Source organism: Girardinichthys multiradiatus, chromosome 14, assembly GCF_021462225.1.
Source record: "Girardinichthys multiradiatus isolate DD_20200921_A chromosome 14, DD_fGirMul_XY1, whole genome shotgun sequence".
NCBI lineage: Eukaryota > Metazoa > Chordata > Actinopteri > Cyprinodontiformes > Goodeidae > Girardinichthys > Girardinichthys multiradiatus.
The window spans coordinates 23,577,434-23,596,098 of record NC_061807.1 but is presented as its reverse complement, the minus strand read 5'-3'; the positions used below and the strand labels follow the sequence as shown (position 1 = coordinate 23,596,098).

The following is an 18,665-nucleotide window of genomic DNA, read 5'->3' as shown; positions in this document are numbered from 1 at the left end:
TGTCACACCTTCTGATTCAACTTTTAAACTTTTGGTTTCTGGATTCTTTGTTAAGCTGTCAGCAGTTTTTGTCTATAAATTAATCTATTCTTCATGTGGCTCAGAGCCAGTCGTTGTGATTCCACAGATAATCACATCTGTATTCACTATGTAACCCTAACTTGTAATACATTTAAGATCACTTCTATGTTGAAATCTCCTCCTGCTTAGTCTGTTGATAATGAAGAGTAGTTTTTTTCTTTTCTTTTCATTTCTTTGCATGGTGGTGAAATATTATAATCTACTGTCTTTTCGGAATTTCACAAAAACAATATTATGAGTGAAGGCGGTTATAAATTTAATTGTACCACATATAAATTTTTGTACTCGTTCTCGTATTTGTCATCTTCCGCTTTATCCGGGACCGGGTCATGGGGGCAGCAGACTTCCCTCTCCCCTGACATCTCCTCTTGCTCCTCCGGGGAGAGCCGAAGGTTTTCCCAGGCCAGCCAAGAGAGCAGTTTTTATGTTTGATTTTTAAATAACTTAACAATGTAGCTAACAAGATTTCCTATATTTGTCTGTTTAAAATGTATCAGTCTGATAATGATCAGCAAAGAAAAGGACACTATCTTGCTTATGATAAATTTGGCCTCTCTTCTTAATTGCGTAAACCCAGTCACTGGATCTACTTTACTTTGATCTGCACCTGTCAGAAATATTCATACTGCCACCCACCCATTAAAAAAGTTTGTCAAAGGCTTTCAAAAAACATGTATCCTTTGTCTCCCACTCCTAAGTTATGAGCTATTTTGCATTTTATTTCGGTCACATAAAACCCAAAGATAATATGTAGAGGCTTGTGGTTGTAATGTGAACTAATGTGAGAGAAAGTTTAATACTTATAGGCACTGTTTTTCAATGTAACATTGTGCTTTGGGAAAGAAATAAATTTCCTAAATAAAAAGTTGTTCAGACAACACACCCACCATCGCACTTGACTGGGATAAAAAGAAAAGGGGGAGAAAAAAGGCTGAACAGAGGTAGTTTTAATGAGCCTCTTTTCCTCTCCATCTATCAGAATGAAATTAGGACAGCACTCAGCAGCTGAGGGGAGGGAAGCTGGGAGAATGGGGGCACATGGCAAAAGGAAAGAAGTCTTCATTAAGGACACTGAAGTGGAGGTAGGAGGAGGAAAAAGCTGAGGGGGAATGGGGGGATTTGGCGAGTGGTTTAAGTGATCCAGAAATTCTTCTCCCCTCCCTTCCTTTGCCACCTTATCAGATAGACAAAGTTATGCCGGTCAGAGCGTTTGTTATTCGAGCTAATCCCTCACCGCGGTTTTTCATCAGGTTTGGCATTTGGCTGTCTGCATTAATTAGATGTTCAAATGAGCCCTACGTAAGTAACCAAAACACAGGCTGATAATGAGGGGGAAAAAAAGGTGGACACTGTATCCTCTGCCCATCACGCTCGTCTTTGTGAGCACCGATACCTTCTGCAGCTGCAACAGTGACCCGTTCATCTGGGCCGGGTTTCATTTATTGATGATTCAGGCTCTTTTTAGTGCCACTGGCGATAATGTACTGTCTGCACTTTGGAAGATAAGTGTGCTCAGGCGCAATAGTTTGGACTCGTTTTGGATGTCTTGCCTTTCTGTGTTTATTTTTATCTCTCTGCTTTTGTTTTATCCCATGTTTTTCCTCGCTCTCTTTTCACCATGCTCTCCTATTCACTCTATCTCACCTGTCTTTCCATGCCTTTTTTTTCTTCAGAGCTTCCCAGAGGAGAATAAGAACTGCTATCTTTTTTTTCCACACTCTCCTCACTTTTAGACTGTTTTCTTCGTTACTTACCTCCCACCCCAACCCTCCTTCATCGCATATCAACAGCAGAGTGAATAGCCCCTCGTGCCTAATATTCATTCAAGCCGTTTCCCACCTTCTCTCTCTGGCTGTGTCTTACCACTTTCAGGTTACATCTCACGCTTTAATATTCCACCACTCATTCTCATAATGCCTTCTTCCTCCCGCCTTTTCCTCCTCATCTCACCACCTCCCACTGTTTTTAATATTCTGTCAGTCAACCAAATGCTGCTGAGTCGGACACTGTCACAAGTCTCAGATCAGCTCCAGTCATGGAAGACATGCTGTCCTTGATCCCTGACCTTACTTTCTTCTCTAAACAAAATGCTTGCCTTTTACTGGATAAAAAGCAAAAACATTATTATGTAATGTGCTGTTTTTTTTTTTTCATTTTCTCATCCTTTTAGATTTATAATGCTGTTGTTTGTGTTCTCTACTATTAAAGCCCTTTTTATTCCTTGTTTTGAAAACAAAATGCTTGAGATTATGTGTGACTGTCTTTTTTACATGGACCTCTCTTAGGATTAGTAGATGTTGGTAAAGAATCATATTTAGATGACCTTGTAACGCATTAGGCATTAGATTGAAGAGACTGGAGGACATAAGTTGGCACAATAAAAACAAAAATCTAGCTGTAGCACCCCTATAGAAAAGGACAGAAATGAAACATACCAACTGAAAATAAATCTCCTCTTATTGTTCCAGTTTATACACAATCTAGTGTTAGAACTGCAGCAGCTAGCTACTATATGGAGCTACAAAAGTGATATCCTAAAACACTATGTTCCATTTCATGGAGGAAGTTATTATTTCCCCCCTACTACCGTAATTATCAGTTATTTTCCCTCTAGCTGATAATTGTTGCAGTTGGTCCCTCCGACAAAGATACCAGTCATACGAGCTTTTATTAGCTTTGCAGCACAGCCAGCTGCTACATGAAGTTAGAAAAGTTGCAACTCAAAAGTGCTATGATTTATTTCTTTGCCATGTAGGAATAATTTTGACAAATGACCTTAGTGCACCTCACCTTGCATTGGAACATCAGAGGATGTAGAGATAACCAGAGATTGGGACTGGAGTCTAAGACTTGACATTATATTGTGCTTCAGACCCATCAACAAAGACTTGAGACTTTGAACTTGAATTCGGTTTGCTCTCAAAGAACTTGAAACTTTGTATCTGTCTTAAAAAAATGACGTGAACATCTCAGGTAATTTGCCAATAGTGTTTAGAAAATTCACAGTCTACAATAACTAGCTAAAATTCAGTTCACATAGATTAAAACATTATCAGATCATGTTCATAGGACACATTAAAAATGTCAAAATTCCAAAGTAAAACAATGTAAATTTATTTTGCAGTCCTTTAGGAAATAATACCATTCATGAAAGGTTGTACAGTTTTGCAATCCACTAAGATTGGTGAATAGTGTGGGTATTTGTGTAACAGGCTGACCACAAGACTCGCACAGCAAGTAGAAACTCAAAGAACGAAATGATGATTTATGTTCCGTGAAAATGATTATCCTCTCCACTTTGTAGCACCACCTCACTCATAAATAGAACATTGTTTAATGCAAACATGTTTTGCAATTTAAGAAAAGTCTTGCTGAGTTAAAAGTTCCTAGAAAATCTCAAGGTTTTTCAAAAATGTGCTTAGATGAACACTGATAGAGATCACAATAAAAGTTCCGTTTACAAGTTTTGAAAAAGCTGTAAAATGCCAATGCTTCTTGGCTTACTGATTTTAAATTTGCCTCCCCAACACCCCAATGGTATAGTCCCTCTCCCTTATGCCTCCATTTAAAAGCCTGAAGCTTCAGTTGGAATGTGTTGCTCTACCAATAAATCCCAAGTTATCTGAAGATTTTTGTTTGTTCCTTAGACATTTCTTGTATCTCCTCTGCCTTTGCATTCACTCCTCTCTCTGCTTCTCCCATCTGTCCCTTGTTGTCACACATCAGTTGTGTGTCAGTGACGATTCAGAATATGTCAGCACACCGTCTGGTCACTGAGGCTTTATCTTGAACCATTCTTCATCTGTGAATGTTCCTTTTTATCTCATTTGTTCTCTTTCACTCTCCCCTTTCCATTGTAAACAACTGATAATGCTTTTGATCTAATTCATCATCATACTTTTGTTTTTTTCCCAAAACATGAAGATTTTTGCCTACAAAATGATGCAGACAGACACACATCTTCAGTCTTTACATTTAAACTTTCAATTCCCAGAAGCTCCCTAAGTCCTCTCTCTTTACAGAACCTGCACAAAAAGCCCAATCTCGTAGTCAGTTTATCAGGTGGCCAAGTTGTCATTACTTCGTTCACACAGCCATAATCCTACCATCATTAAAATTCATCCCTTATATAACCATCAAGGACATGATACTTCACACTGAGAACAAGAGCAGAGTACACAAACATGCACACGTACAGTATACACTCGTCTTATTTTAATGTTTCTATACATGTACTCACTTCTCCACTTTGGGGAGACGTAATGATTAAGCAGGAGTGAATGCACAATGAGCCCAAGCTGGATGCAAAGTATTTAAACAGTCGCCTATTAATAAAGGCTGACAAGTCTCTTTGCTATATTTTTTTAATGCAAAAAGAAAACAGGCAGCAGCACCTCCGGAGACCTTATCTACTGATTATTGGGATCTTTTTATAGCAGCATATATGCTTTAAAATTGACTCTGAATTGTCAAGGTCTGGACAAAAGCGAGGTAAATTTTGTTTTTTTCTATCCAAAAGGAGAGAGATGCATCTTTGTTTCTGTGTTTGTTTTGGTATTGTGGGATGGTGCTTTGCAGAATAGAACTTAGTGCACTCCGGTAGCTGTATGGAAAGAAGCATGTCTGTCTGCAAGCTTGTTCTTCTTTTAACCGGGCCACCAGAGGGCTCCTATGATCATGAGTTAGATGGACAATGAGGCTAGTGAGGTGAACCAGTCATTTGAAGATCTTATTCTTCCCAAGAGGTTCGATCTGTCTTTAAGAAAATTTGTCATATTGTTCCCTTCTGAGTCATGTAAAACGTTGTTCCGCTATTCTAATTTCCCTAAAAAAGTCCACCGTGTTAATTTCAATTAAAAAAAAAATACTGCTGTTTTGGAATGGCCTCAGACGGTTTTTGGATATTGTGAGTAAACAAATGGCATGATGAAGGAACACACTTGTTTAGAGGTTTTTTGCTGCCCATGTAAAGTGTCAGGCCGCGCAAGGAGAGTATTAATCAGATAAGCAGGCAAGGGGCCAGTGGTGGCTGTGGAGGAACTGGAGAGATTCACAGCTCAAGTGGGATAATCTTTCAACAAGAGAAGTGGCACACTCTGCAAATCTGGTCTTTCTGACAAGAAAAAGTTATGTTTTCAGTTTGCCACAAACATATGGAAAAGATGTGACCAAATTTGAACTTTTTGGCTTGTATGTGTGGTTGAACATTAACATCCTTAATGGTCCTTTCCGACTGTTAAACATGGTGGTGGCGGCATCATGCTGTAGAGATGATTTTCTTCAGCAGGGACAGGGAAGCTGAAAGAAGGATATGGTAAGAGGGATGGAGCTAAATGCAGGGTAAGCCTGGAATAAAATCGGTTAGAAACAATGATCCTAAACATCCAGCTAGAGCTACAATGAAATGGTTAGAACAAAGGATATTAATATGTTATACTTGTGTCACTATCATATTTGCCTCTTGTTTTTCCTCCATAAATGTGTGACCTTTACATTTCTCATGAAAACTCTTTCCATCAGAATGGAATACTTTTCATATTAGTTGATTAAACCCTTCTGTTTGTCTTCCTTATTACCAGAAGATTCCCTGGATCAGAAAAAGAAAATGCACCATGAGTGAAAGGAACATTAATGTGGCATTAGTAAGGAAGGGAAGAAAAGCAGGAAACCGGCTGAGAAGCTCAAGAGTGATTCAGCCATTGTTACTCATCCCTTCCGTTTTTGCAAGAGAGCTCATGTAGTGCATATTTTAAGTACTCTCCCTTCCGTTGTTCTCCTTTAATCCTGTTAGATAACTATTTTCCTCCCCTCCTCCTTCTGAATCGTTTCTTTTCCTTTTCTCCTCCTCCTCCTCCGCGCCCCACTGCCCACTCAGCAAACGACGAGTCCTACTGTGCGCTCACTGCCATGAGAATAGCTACAGTGTGCCTAAAGATGGAGGGTGGTGGAAAGTCAAGGAAGAGGCGAGGGTCTGAAAGCAAGAAGTGAGTGAGGGAGATGACAAACATGTGGAAGTGTTGGTAGGAAGGTGTTGGAGAAATCTGCTGGTCGGTGCAGACTCATTTGTCATGAGGAGGGATGAGTGTGGCCGAGAGCCAGGACAGGGGCAAGTGAGTTGTGGAGTCTGCACGCAGCATCGTAAGATGTGCAGAGACTAGGGGAAGAGATGAAGTGCAGGAGGTGGAAGGAAATTCAAATTTGAATTCTATAGGTGTGGATTAGTGGGAAAAAGTGTCCTGACATAAAGGTGCATATTTATCTCAAAACAAAGGAATTTTTTTTTCCTATTTCTGCGTTCTTTCACATCATCTGATGAAAGGAGGTTCACATTCGAGCACAAACGGTTTGTATGTAATGCAATGTTTCAAACCTGCCTTTTAATCGCCGTGCAAACACAATCACCAACCTCTCCATCAACACTCAACCACTTCTATCTCCACAAGGACTATGTTTCCCACAAGTCCCTATCACACCCATGCACCTCCCTTATCATTTACATGTAGACTGTGACAAATGAGGCAGCTTCAGGGCAGGATTCTGTTCCTTCGCCCATCGGTGTAACCAGTTAGCGCAGGTGAAGAGGAGGCAGTCACGTTTCCACATCTCCTCTGTAAAGCCAAAAAAGTGGGTCACAAGCTGAAAAAGGAAGAATAATTTGCTGGATCAATGGCACAGACTAGTGGTGAAGGTGTGAAACTGACGGAAGGATAGCTTTGTCTGTGCTGAATGTAAGTCAGATTCAAAAATATCTAAAATTCTTCTTTTGTACATATTTAAGCAGCACTATCATCATTTTACTCACATAAGCTTCATTCTCTGATTGGCACTCTGACAATCTGCTTTTTTCACTTTGCATATGAAATGAATGCAGCACAAAGAAAAGACAGTAGAGGCGGGAAGGATCTGCATGACCCAAAAAGATGCCGTGCATGTTCTCTGACTCAATAAATCAAAGGAGAAACGAAAGAGTCTGCCTCCATTGCATGTCCTCAAATGTGATAAATTTATCTCAGGTCGGGTAACAAAAAACCCAAACATACCAAAGATTTTTGCCACAATAAGCAGCTATACAGAGTAGGATAAATGTGAGTGATCTGAATTGGAAAATCTATTTTCTTCGTTCTTCCCTTCTTGTACTTGTGAGATTTCAGATGAGACCTTCCTCAGGGAAATCCAACGGTTGCGCTCCAGAATATAAGTAATGGAATACATGCAACATCATATTGAACATTACAAATAGCATCTAAAAAGTATATTGTGCATTTATAATTACAGCAGGTTTTTTGGGGTATGTGTCTACCAGCTTTGCACAACTCGACTATGACATAGTTTTTCAATTTCTCTTTACAAAATAGCTCAAGCTCTGCCAAATTGAATGGAGAGCATCAGTGGACATTTATTTTTAAGTCTTACCACAGATTTTCAATTGGAATTATGTCTGGTCTTCGACTGTGTCACTCTGACACAGGAATTTCCTTGATCTAAACCATCCCATTGTAGTTCTGGCAAAATGCTTGGGTTGTTGACCTGCTTGAAGGCGAACCCCCCACCACAGTCTCAAGTCTTTCACAGCTTCACTTCAGTTTGCGGCACTTATGTCTGCAGTGCTTCTAACTCTGACCAGCTTTTTCATCTCTGCTGAAGAAAAGTATTTCCACAGCATGATGCTGTCACCACTGTGTTTCATCGTAGGGATTCTGTGTTCAAAGTGATGTTTATTTGTTTCCTGCCACCCTTAGAGTTTTGCATGTAGTTTAAAATGTTCCATTTTGGTCTAAACTAAACTGCTTTCAGGTCTTTCTGTGTTTTTCTTCTTGGCACTCTGGAGTACACAACTAGTTTTCTTGTCAACAGATTCTCCCACCTGAGCTGTGGATCTCTGCAATTCCTCCAGAGTTACTATTGGCCTCTTGGCTGCTTCTCTGACTTATGCTCTCCTTGCTCACTTTAGAAGGCTGCTATGTCTTGGGAGGTTTACAATTGTGCCATATGCCTTCCAGGGACATCTTCAGAGCTTGTAATATTGATTTAGGACCTAATCCTCCTTTAAACATGTCCCAAAATATAACCATGAGTGTGTCTTCTGTGTTAATTGGTCCTTATGATTCTTCTCTGGGTTGTTCTGTCACATACAATTTCAATAAAATATAGTGAAATTTGTGCTTATGTGACACATTGTGGAAATATTCTAGGAAGATAAATATTTGTGAAAGGAACTGTATCCATCACTCATGTATGGAGCCAAACTCAATGTAGATTTGAGCAGATTTTATTCAATAACCCAACCTGCCTTCTTTCACCTAATTTGAGCATTAATAACACCCATTATTGCAAATCAGTATTGTTGACCTTTCTTAGGTTGACACCAAATGAAAGGGGAGTGAAGAACGTAGAGGGTGATCTCAGACCTGGTAGACAGATGTGAAACATTTTAAGGTAACTCAACCAGTCGTCTGATTGAAGTGAGGTGATGCAGTGACGGGAAAGGTGGTCTTTAAAAAGGAGGATCAATGCTATCATATTTTCCTAAGCTGACAGGGGGAAATGGATGGCACATAGAGGCGTAGAGTTTCATACCAGTGTCAAAAGATGATGGAGCCACCTTTTAGCAATTTTGTACTTAATTCTTCTGCTTTCGTCTTAATGCTCTGTCTCCTGTTTCTTCAGCCTGTGTAGTTTCACCGCTTCCTTTTTGTCTTTCTGCTACTGCCCACTATGTGTCCACCATACACCATCTCACCCACCCCGCTCTTTGCCCTGACAGCATTGCTTGTCCTGTTGTGTTGATGACATATTTGAATGATTAACAATAAATGCAGTTCTATGATAGAAATGCATTTATGGTTAGAAAGTTTTCAGTATGATGGAAAACTCTGCTGATAGGAATTTATGCTTTTTAAAGAACACATACTGTTTATGGGAGGAGTACAGTACCTAGTAAAAGTTAAATAAACTGAAGTTTGTACTTCTAAGAGGACAACATGTCATAACATTGAAGAGGTATGAATACCTTTGCAAGCCACTGTAGGGATGCAACAGCCAGTTTTAGCTAAACTTCACATAAACATATCAAATTTTGATGCAAATATGTAACTTGTTGCCTGATAAGCACATTTTATTAATTCTATCCTAGTAACCTTCGTAAATGTATTCTGATACCTCAGCCTGACTATGCATCGAAAACGTCCAAACTTGCCTCACCCTAAAGTGCATCTTTTCTGCGTTTGCATTACGAGTCTGAATACAGATATGCTGTAGCAGTATATAAGTAATTCTGCAGATACACGGCAGCAGGACTGGTACACATGCACAGAGAGGAGTATGTGAAAGACAGATCATTTTCCAAGTTCTCATTTTTAGCTGTTCTTGTTTTGGGCAGGGTGCAGCCGAGCTGACGTGCTGAAACACAGTGTTTTTGACACAATGGTGTCATCGTCAGGGACTGTGATGTTCAGCTCACACAAGCAAAAGCGTTGCACCTGCTGGTAGCGCAAGCACAGACAGAGTGTTATCAAAAACTGCGTGGCAATTAGCATCTTTGAGAGATGCCGCAGATCTTTATGACTCATTTTCCTTACATTATTTCATTAAGGAGACGTGTGGCATATGGTATCTACTAGGGAAGGCAGCTACAATCTGGAAACAGCAGTGGTTGTGTCAATTTTTAAGGGCAATAATTACATAGGAGATTTTGTGTTTGTACTCAGTGTTTGTATGGTGTTATTTTCATCAGATCATGTATTGATCTAGGTTCAAACTGTAAAAACTGTATGGTTCTCAAACCACACCAAATAAGGATTAGATGTTGGCATCTTTCAGTTTTTTGTGCTGTTGTCACTGTATGCAACTTTGCATGCTTTATACTTCATTGTTTATTAAAACATTAAACAGTGCAAAAAATGTTATACAAAAAGTCAACATAGATAGAAATAGTATAATGGCCATTGGCACCCACCACAAGGAAAGTACGTACAAAATGTCCTTGCTAAAGGAGGCCCGAACAGCTGTTGAGTACATATACTGTTCAGTGCATGGAAATACTTTTGAATAGGCTGACATTTCTGTATAACACCTTAAGTAATATTTGACCTTTCAGAGAAACTTAATTTAGCATTTTCATTAGCTGCAAGCCATATTTATTCTCTGTCTCTGTGTGTAATTATTCATTACACACATAGTGAATTGTTTCAGACCTTTATTTATTGTAATTTTGATTGTTATGGCTTACAGATAATAAAAAAAAGTTCAATAGATCATCACACCAATTTAAAAAAAAAAAGCATTTTATCGTTTATATTGTTTATAATGCCCATATTATGGCCTAAACAATCATGGGAAAGACGAACTTAAGCCACAAAAGCTGGTGGTTTAAAGAGTGCTGTATCCAAGCATTTTCATAGACAGTTGAGTAGAAGGAAAGAATGTGGTAGGAAAAGGTTCACAAGCAACACTGATAACTGCAGCCTTGAGAGGATTGTCAAGCAAAAGTAATTCACAAATTTGGGAGACCTTCACAGGGAGGGGACTGAGGATGGAGTCAAGATCCACTATGCACAGACAAATTCTACACATGAGCTACAAGCCTCTTACCTGGCTAAGGAGAAAAAGAACTGGACTGTTCAGTGGTTCAAAGTAAGGAACGTATGCATTTCATTTGAAAATCAATGTCACAGAGTGGAGGAAGAGACAGACAGAATCTGCTTTAGTTGAAGTCCAGTGTGACGTTTTCACAGTCAGTGATGATTTGGGTGCCATGTCATCTACTGGTATTGGTCCATCGCCATCAATGCAGTCCTCTACCAGGAAAATTTTTAGCACTTCATGTTTCCTTCTGCTGGCCAGCTCTATGGAGATGCTGATTTCATTTTCTAGCAGGGTTTGTCACAAATTAATGTTGGTTTCTCATTGTCTGTAAGCCCAAATAATGAAAAGTGCAATAAATCAAGGTTTGAAATATTTCACGTGTGTAATTAATCTTTATAATATGAATTTCACATTCTGTAATGAGTGACAAAAATATTTAACTTTTCACCATATTCTAATTTTTCTACCTTGTACCTTACCTATAGTTCAATAGAAATTCGTTATGTCTGCACATATGTGTTAAACACTGCATCGGTTAAAACAGACAATCATGTTCTCTCTAGACTGAGCTGGCAAAGGATAGTTATGCTAATGCTATGATCCTAACATACACCTTGCCATTTTATCATGCAAGCACTTTAGCATGACAGTGGTTACATTACAATAGTTAGCATTCAAACAGTAGCATTACTAAAACAAAATTCACATTAGCATCCTTAATCTGCTCAGACTGATGTCAGTCTATTTTGACTGATGTAGTGTGTAAAACTAACAATAAAATAGTAATAGTATTCTAACATCACTAACATGATAACATTAGCCTTCATTCTCAGCTCAAGGTAGAGAACATTATTGTACATTTTCACTGCATCTAACTCTAACATTACAATAGTTTGCACACTAATACAAGCAATTGCAAGCTACAATATTAGCATGAAAGTCTGTGCATTACCCGAACGAACAAGGAAATTGTTTTTTTTTTTACTCAAGCTGGCATGTACAAGCATTAAGTTCTTGCCAGAGCATTTATACTCCACAAGAGCTCACGTTCAGATCTCCTGCGAAGTCCTGATAGGCCCCTCCCACTCCAGGATTTGTCAGAGTAGTAACCACAGCAACTTTAAATTGGGCAATCACGCAATATTCCTTGGACATAGTACATGGAAAAAAGATCTCCTCAGAATGTAACAATCTGCAAGAACACGTTGATGTTATTTTGTCCTTGTAGCCGTAAAAGGGGACAAATTTATCTGTTCTTGTGAAGTATTTTTAGATCTTTAGCATCCTCCGTCAGCTAAGGATAGATAGCAATTTGAACTATTTTGGCTGTGTATAATGGCAACATTACAGTAGTTGGCACACAAACATTTGTCCTCCACCAATAGCTTTAATCTGCAAAAAATGACTCATGCATGCAAAGTGACTTTCCAGAGACCACCTCATATGTGAAAGCACACAAAACTGGGTAAGAAACGTAAGATGTATTTGCGAAACATTAATGTAATATCAAGGTGGGTGACAAGTACTCAGATGGCTGCTATTATATGACCAAAATTGTGCAGATATGTTTTTTTTTTCCTCTCAGAATGTGTGGTATTCAAAGCTGTTTGAGATGATACAATACAATGAAATGGTGTAGCAGGTCAGTATTATGTAGACCAATGATGTTACCTTAGATTTAAATGTCCTACTCCAGTGTATTCTGGCTATGTGATACATAACACATCATTATGAAGCCCCACAGCACTGAATAATATGCAAAAAACACTTCTTCTGTTTAATGATTCTAATAAAGTGAGTAAATGAATGAGTGAACCTTCTAAACAAAGCTCTTTTGCAACATTAAGGTGAGACTGTTTTTGGATATTTAATATTCTGTGGCAGGTATGGAATTTTCTGTGCTCATGTACTTTATTGCCTATGCTCATGCAATAAACGCTGAACCAGGAACAAGCTTTGTCAGTGTTAGTGTGCAGTGAATTACCATTTACTCATTTATTACTAGATGAGATCTTCCAAATATTCAGTTGTGGCACTAAAAAAAAAGCAAATAAGGCTTACATTTATCTAACCGCTACCACTTGGCTCCCGTTTAAGAGGTCGTGTATAGACAAGAAATATCTTCACCTCCATCACAACATTGTGGTGGTTTTACGAGTTGAGCCGCTGTCTCTGTTGGTTACTGTTCAGCGGAAGGTCATAAATGGGCAATTTATGTCTCAAGTGCAGCCAGGAATGCTGATGGTACTGTCAGAGAGCAGAGATACTGTCTGGTCTGACTCATATTTAATGGAATCTGTAACATCCAAAACTTCATGTCCTAAGTCATGCACTTCACACTGTGTGCTCACACAGAGAGAGGGAGTTAACATCCTCCAGCTGAGCACCGGATATTAAATAGAAGGGCATGATATGACGGATAAAGATAAGGTTGTAAATTGGCTCCCTTGTAGCACTAAAAGCAGTTTTTGCACTTTCAGCATCTTGCATCACTTTCTAAATCTAGTTTAAGCGCAAAGCATACTGCCGGCGCCAAAATTAATCGTCATAGCAGGAGCAGGGAACACTTCATTAGCTCTCAGCATTCCAATGCATTCTGCAAAGTATTACCTAAATGAAACACATGAAATTAAACACATGAACACAGTCTGACAATGTGATAACTATAACACAGCGTTAATTAACCTAACAACATCTAATACAATGCTACATCGATTAGCACCTCCCACCCCCGTGCTCCCCCATATTTGGTATCTGGACTTGCACAAGCCACCATTGTTAAGATATGGGCATTTTAATTGCAGTAGACAGAGGTCCATTAGCATAGCTTCTTGGGTGGCAGTGGCCATGTTTCTCTAAATCGTTAAGCTAATTATACCAGCTAATTAATCAGTATGCTCAGAATGAGCTGCAAGGGCAGGCGCTGCTCTTTGTTGGCTTGCATACTGAAAGGGGACCACTTTTAGATGGGAAAACTGAGAAAAGGGAGGGAGAGAACTTTGATCTGTTCAGTAAACATTTTTTTGCATATCAAGTGCTCTAGCAATGAAGAAATAAACTTGAAAAGTAAGAAGGAACATTCTAAAGAAAGTAAGTTTGATTTGTAAGGCTTTGTAGATGCAGAATATTGTGGATGGTCATGAGAGGTGACCGACATCCAATTATCAGTGTCATTTTCATGCAAGATAACACACAGGCTGGGGATATGTCAATCATCAGTGCTGCTGTGGCATTCTGAGATGTGCTTTACTTCTTTTATCTCAGTTAATTTGAAGTTGGACTGCTAATATCTAAAACATGCATGTGCGATGCACAGGTATGGCCATGTTTCATGCTCATTTTAACCACTTTCTTGAGCAGTTTAGGTTGTTCTTTAAAGTGTATTGGCACTGTCAGAAATCAATACATCTATGAAGCCAGAGAGAAACATCCTACCAACCTTTCTCCAGTTTAGGATGGAGGTCAGCATTCATGAAGGAACCTATTTTTAGATGCTCTTATTATGCATAGTGGACAAATTAGTATATAAAATATGTTTACGGACAAAAGAAGAATCTGCTGATAACAAAGCAGTGTGTATGAGTGTTTTAGTTCATGTTTATCCACACTTTTGTTTTTTACTGTATGGAACATACGATACACTAACCCATTTTAAATCCTGTCCTCTGTCTTTTTGATTCCAGGGAAATTCTGAGGAGTTCTGTTCTGTCTTCACTCTGTCTGAGGCAGCAATCACAATTGTTTGTTCCAAAAAGGGTAAGATCTACATATTCTAATCTTCTGTTTACCATTAAACGGATTCAAATGCACTAACAGATAAGAGCTAGTGCTGAAAAAACAGTGTTATCCTGGAAGTAGCAACAGGAGACTAGCAACTACTTAAAATGTATTTAAGCAGCATGTTTAAATGACCTGATTGTAAACTGAATGAAATGTTTCCTACTGTCATAGGATGAACTGCTTCTCTTATTTTCCTAATGCTTGTTTTATTATCACACTGAAAAAAAAAAAAGACTAAGCATCTTTAATTACTTTAACAGTATTGTTCAATGTGCTGAATTTTTTTTTACAATTTTGTGTAGATACTACATTATATGCAGATTTTGTATATTAATGTTATATTCATCTTGGGATAAGTTAAGTCAGTCATATCAGTTTAAGTTGTCTTGCCATATAGGTTCTCTAAAAAAGGAGAATGAGGCATGATGTCACAACACTGAAACAAACTCCAGCACAATCGTAATGTTATCTCGTGAAATGATAGACATATGTGACTTCATGTTAAAGATGTTCAAGAATCATTTTAACATTAAACAGGATCTCTCCCCAACTATCTACTTTTCTCTCACCCCCAAAATAAGCACACAGAACAACACTATGCCAGGAAAATGAGTCCAAAACTCATCATGAGTACAGGAATAACTCAAAAGAGACCATACATTGTGGGATCATATAACATAAAATATCCCCTCATCTAAAACTTCCCTCTTTCAAAATTATTGGAATTTTAAAATGTCACTGTTAAATTTAAGTGATAAAATGGTGTTGGAAGAAAAGGGATTGAATTGTGTTGAAGTAAAAGGACCAAATTGCATAAGAGTGAAATGATTGCAGAGCCTGATTTATTTTGATCAAACAAATTTCAGGGAGCAGTGGTAGGCGCAGGGGTGAGACACACAACCCATATCCAGAGGCTTCAGTTCTTGACGCAGCTGTCGCTGGTTCGACTCATGGCAAAAGCGACCTTTGTAGCATGTCTTCCTTCTCTCTCCACCCCTTTATCGTCAGCTTACAGTTGAAAATATGAAAACAAAAAAGGCCACTGGTGCTGCTACAAAAAGAAAAAAAAATCTATCAGTTTGTAACAATACAAAATACTTGTGTTCACCTATAACACCTAATTTGTGTAAAAGTAACACAACACTGGAGATTGCTGCCAAAGCAAAAATGTTTGTGTGCAAACAATGTCCTTTATTGAATTAAGTATATCCAATGTATTTTTTTTCAGTGCACCTATCACATCAGAACACCTTGTAAAGCTTCGTCCACAGTCGCTGTTTTCAACATGATTGATAAACCCCATTTGCAACTGAATTAATAAAAACTGTCTGGTCCTCAACAATCTTTAGCTGTTGTTCATAAATCCTACATAGATTAGTGAGAGTAACACCTGTTTGCAGTGCAGTTTACAAATGTGTATCCAAGGTCATACAAGCCATTCTGCATTGTAAAGAGCATTAACAAACATCAACTGTTGTTTGAAACAGGTTATTGCACCTAATAGAGCTAATTCACTACTGCCATTATTATCTGGATTTATAAACCCTATGTAAGACTGTTTTTGTAACATTACCAGATCTTTGAATATCACCAACTGGTGTTTATAAGGCCTGATTAAAACATGTTTGTAGTGGCGTTTATTAAAAAATTTACCTTCCCAAGAAAACCATCATTTTAAAGAGCAAAACATTAATTATTGTTTAAAACATTGTTCATAGCACTTTGTTGATGATTTACATTTTCAGATGAAAATACAAACTCCTTTTTTCACACTTTCTGACTGCTTTTAAATATCGCCAGCTGGGGTTTATAAATCTTTACTGAAATGGCGACGGCACCACCTGTTTGCAGTGCAGAATGGAGATTTTCAGCAGTTGGAGTTATTGTACTATAAAGGAGACTAGCAGCTAACTGAAATTGATATCAGGATGTTTAAATAAACTTATTTTAAAATGAAAGAGCATTTGGTTACAATGGCCATTTTCATCTGGATTTATAAAGTGAATATGCTTCTAATTATAGCTGGGTCTTTAAAAATCAACTGTCAAAATAATACTTATAAATAAATGGCTGATATTCCAAAATCTGCTTCCAAAAGAAGTACTACAGATTGCGAGTTTTGTGTAGACAAACTGTCTCTTTGTACTATGATCCTCCACAGAAACTGACAGTAGAACAGAGGGAACAGCAAATGTTTCCTAGAAGAGACGTTTTTAGTAACATGTTGGCTCTCTGGCTTCAGAAAACCAAAACAGTTCTGCCCTGGTTTACAGTGGAACCACTTTAATGGGGGAAGAAGCAACCTCCATTGATGTGGTTGTTCTTGTAAACACATCTTTTTTCTCAAATATCAATGTGCCAAACAATATGAAAAGGGTAAACAAGTGAAAACAAAGAAATCAAATAAACGGTCAGACAGCTAAATGGTGTTAGTATGGATTGATGCACAGAAAGCAAGTATGTCTGGACATGATCTAATGCTCAGTCATAGTAAATTGGTTTCCCTTTTAATATTTGATTTCATGCAATAATTCTGTTTGCTGAATGAAGTAAGTTTATTCTTTTTGAACCTGCCTGAATGCAGCACAAACTACAATGTCTTTGTCAATAGTTGTTTACAACATTATACAGTACAAAACTACAACCCAAATTTGATTCAGTCTTAATTACAGATTTTATTGCTTGCCTGCTAACGATAGAAAAGCATGGATGCAAACCTAAAGCGTGCTAATGGTGCCCTCTGGAGTGCAGAAATCACTACTGTTGCTGGTGTCTGTTTGTCACTGTGGTGAGGATGCGCCCACTCAAACATCTCCCAGCATTTTGCGGGAGGATTGACAGGTGCTGTCAGCACTATGTGGCACTGTGAGCACACATGCAAACACACACAGAGATGATTCCTGAGAAAAAGCAGCAATGAGCTCACTCAATTCATGACCCAGAAGTGCCTCACACTTACCCACTACGTCATAATAAATGTACCATTTACCTTACGCTGCACTGTCACAAATAAAGTAGCACTTAACTCTCCACCCATTAGTTCACACAACCACAACATCCTCCATATGCTCTCATAAATCAGCTCTTTTCAAAAATGTCTCATTATCATCAGCTTATAACAGCTTTCTTGCCGGGATCATTAAAAGTGTGGTTCGTGTCCTCTGGAAGTTGAGTGAAGTTACCCACTATCACAGTGGTGTTTTTCAGATCAGTGAGCAGCACTGCGGTTTTCCCCCGGAGGATTTGCGGGTGCAGCTGTAATTGGAGCGTTTGTGTTGCTGCAAGTTACTGTTCCCTGGGTAGAGGCCAGGACAGCACAGAACATTCTTGTACACGTCCAGAGGATTTCCTGTGAACTTATCAAGTGTTCTTGCAGGGAAAGTAATGTGGAGAAAAAATCAATGATGGGCTGTTCTCTTTATTGAGATGGGGCTCTTGCTTTAAATTGTCCTTCTTACTCCCATTGCCTTAAATATGCAGCATTCCTTGTTTTTTTTGTTTTTGTTTTTTCTTTCCACAACAGTCTGTGAGGAATGTTGTAAGATGTGCAGTGCTGTGCAAGGGTTTATTCTCTCATGGATTTCTTCTGGTTTTGCTTTCAAATTATACTTAAATGTTTTAGATCATAATGTATCAGACAAAGATAACAGAAAAATACAAACACAGTTTTCGACTGATGATTTCATTTATAAAGGAAGAAAAAAAAACTATGCAAAGAAGTAGCCATATTTTAAAAACGTTATTTAGTAACCACATGTGTATTTGGTTCAGTTTCATGTAAAAAACACAGGCCTGAGAACCTTTAGAATCAAGAAACCACACAAACCGTTAAAAAAAGCAGCACATCAGGTCCCAATCTATAGAAATCCTAGAACAGTATTGAATATATATCTGTCTGGAAAGGGTTACAATGCAGACATCCACAAACAAAGAAAACGTAGAAGAGTGGTGAGCCTTCCCCAGCAGTGGTGAGCCTTCAAAAATTACTCATCCAAGAAGTCACAGAAGAACCAAAGAAAACATTTAGAGCACTGTGAGCCCCACTTGCTTCAATAAGGTTACTGTTCATGATTCAATAATGAGAAAGAGACTGAGCAAGAATTGGCATCCATGGGAGAGATTCAAAGCAAAAATCTCTACTGATCAACATTTGCCAGAAAATGTTTTGATGATCCCTAAGACTTTTGGGAATTATTTTGTGACTGAAAGAAATAAGAGTG

The 18,665-nt window shown here is 38.4% G+C and overlaps 1 protein-coding gene across 35 annotated transcripts in view; it reads left to right on the top strand.

The window, feature by feature from the left end:
* Positions 1–18,665, top strand: part of LOC124880267 (receptor-type tyrosine-protein phosphatase delta-like) — a 622,546-nt gene that overhangs the window by 216,967 nt on the left and 386,914 nt on the right. For all 35 annotated transcript variants that reach the window (XM_047385268.1, XM_047385264.1, XM_047385265.1 and 32 more), the window contains exon 5: positions 14,349–14,421. The gene's annotated coding sequence lies outside the window, so the exon portion shown is untranslated. The remainder of the gene's footprint in view (positions 1–14,348; positions 14,422–18,665) is intronic.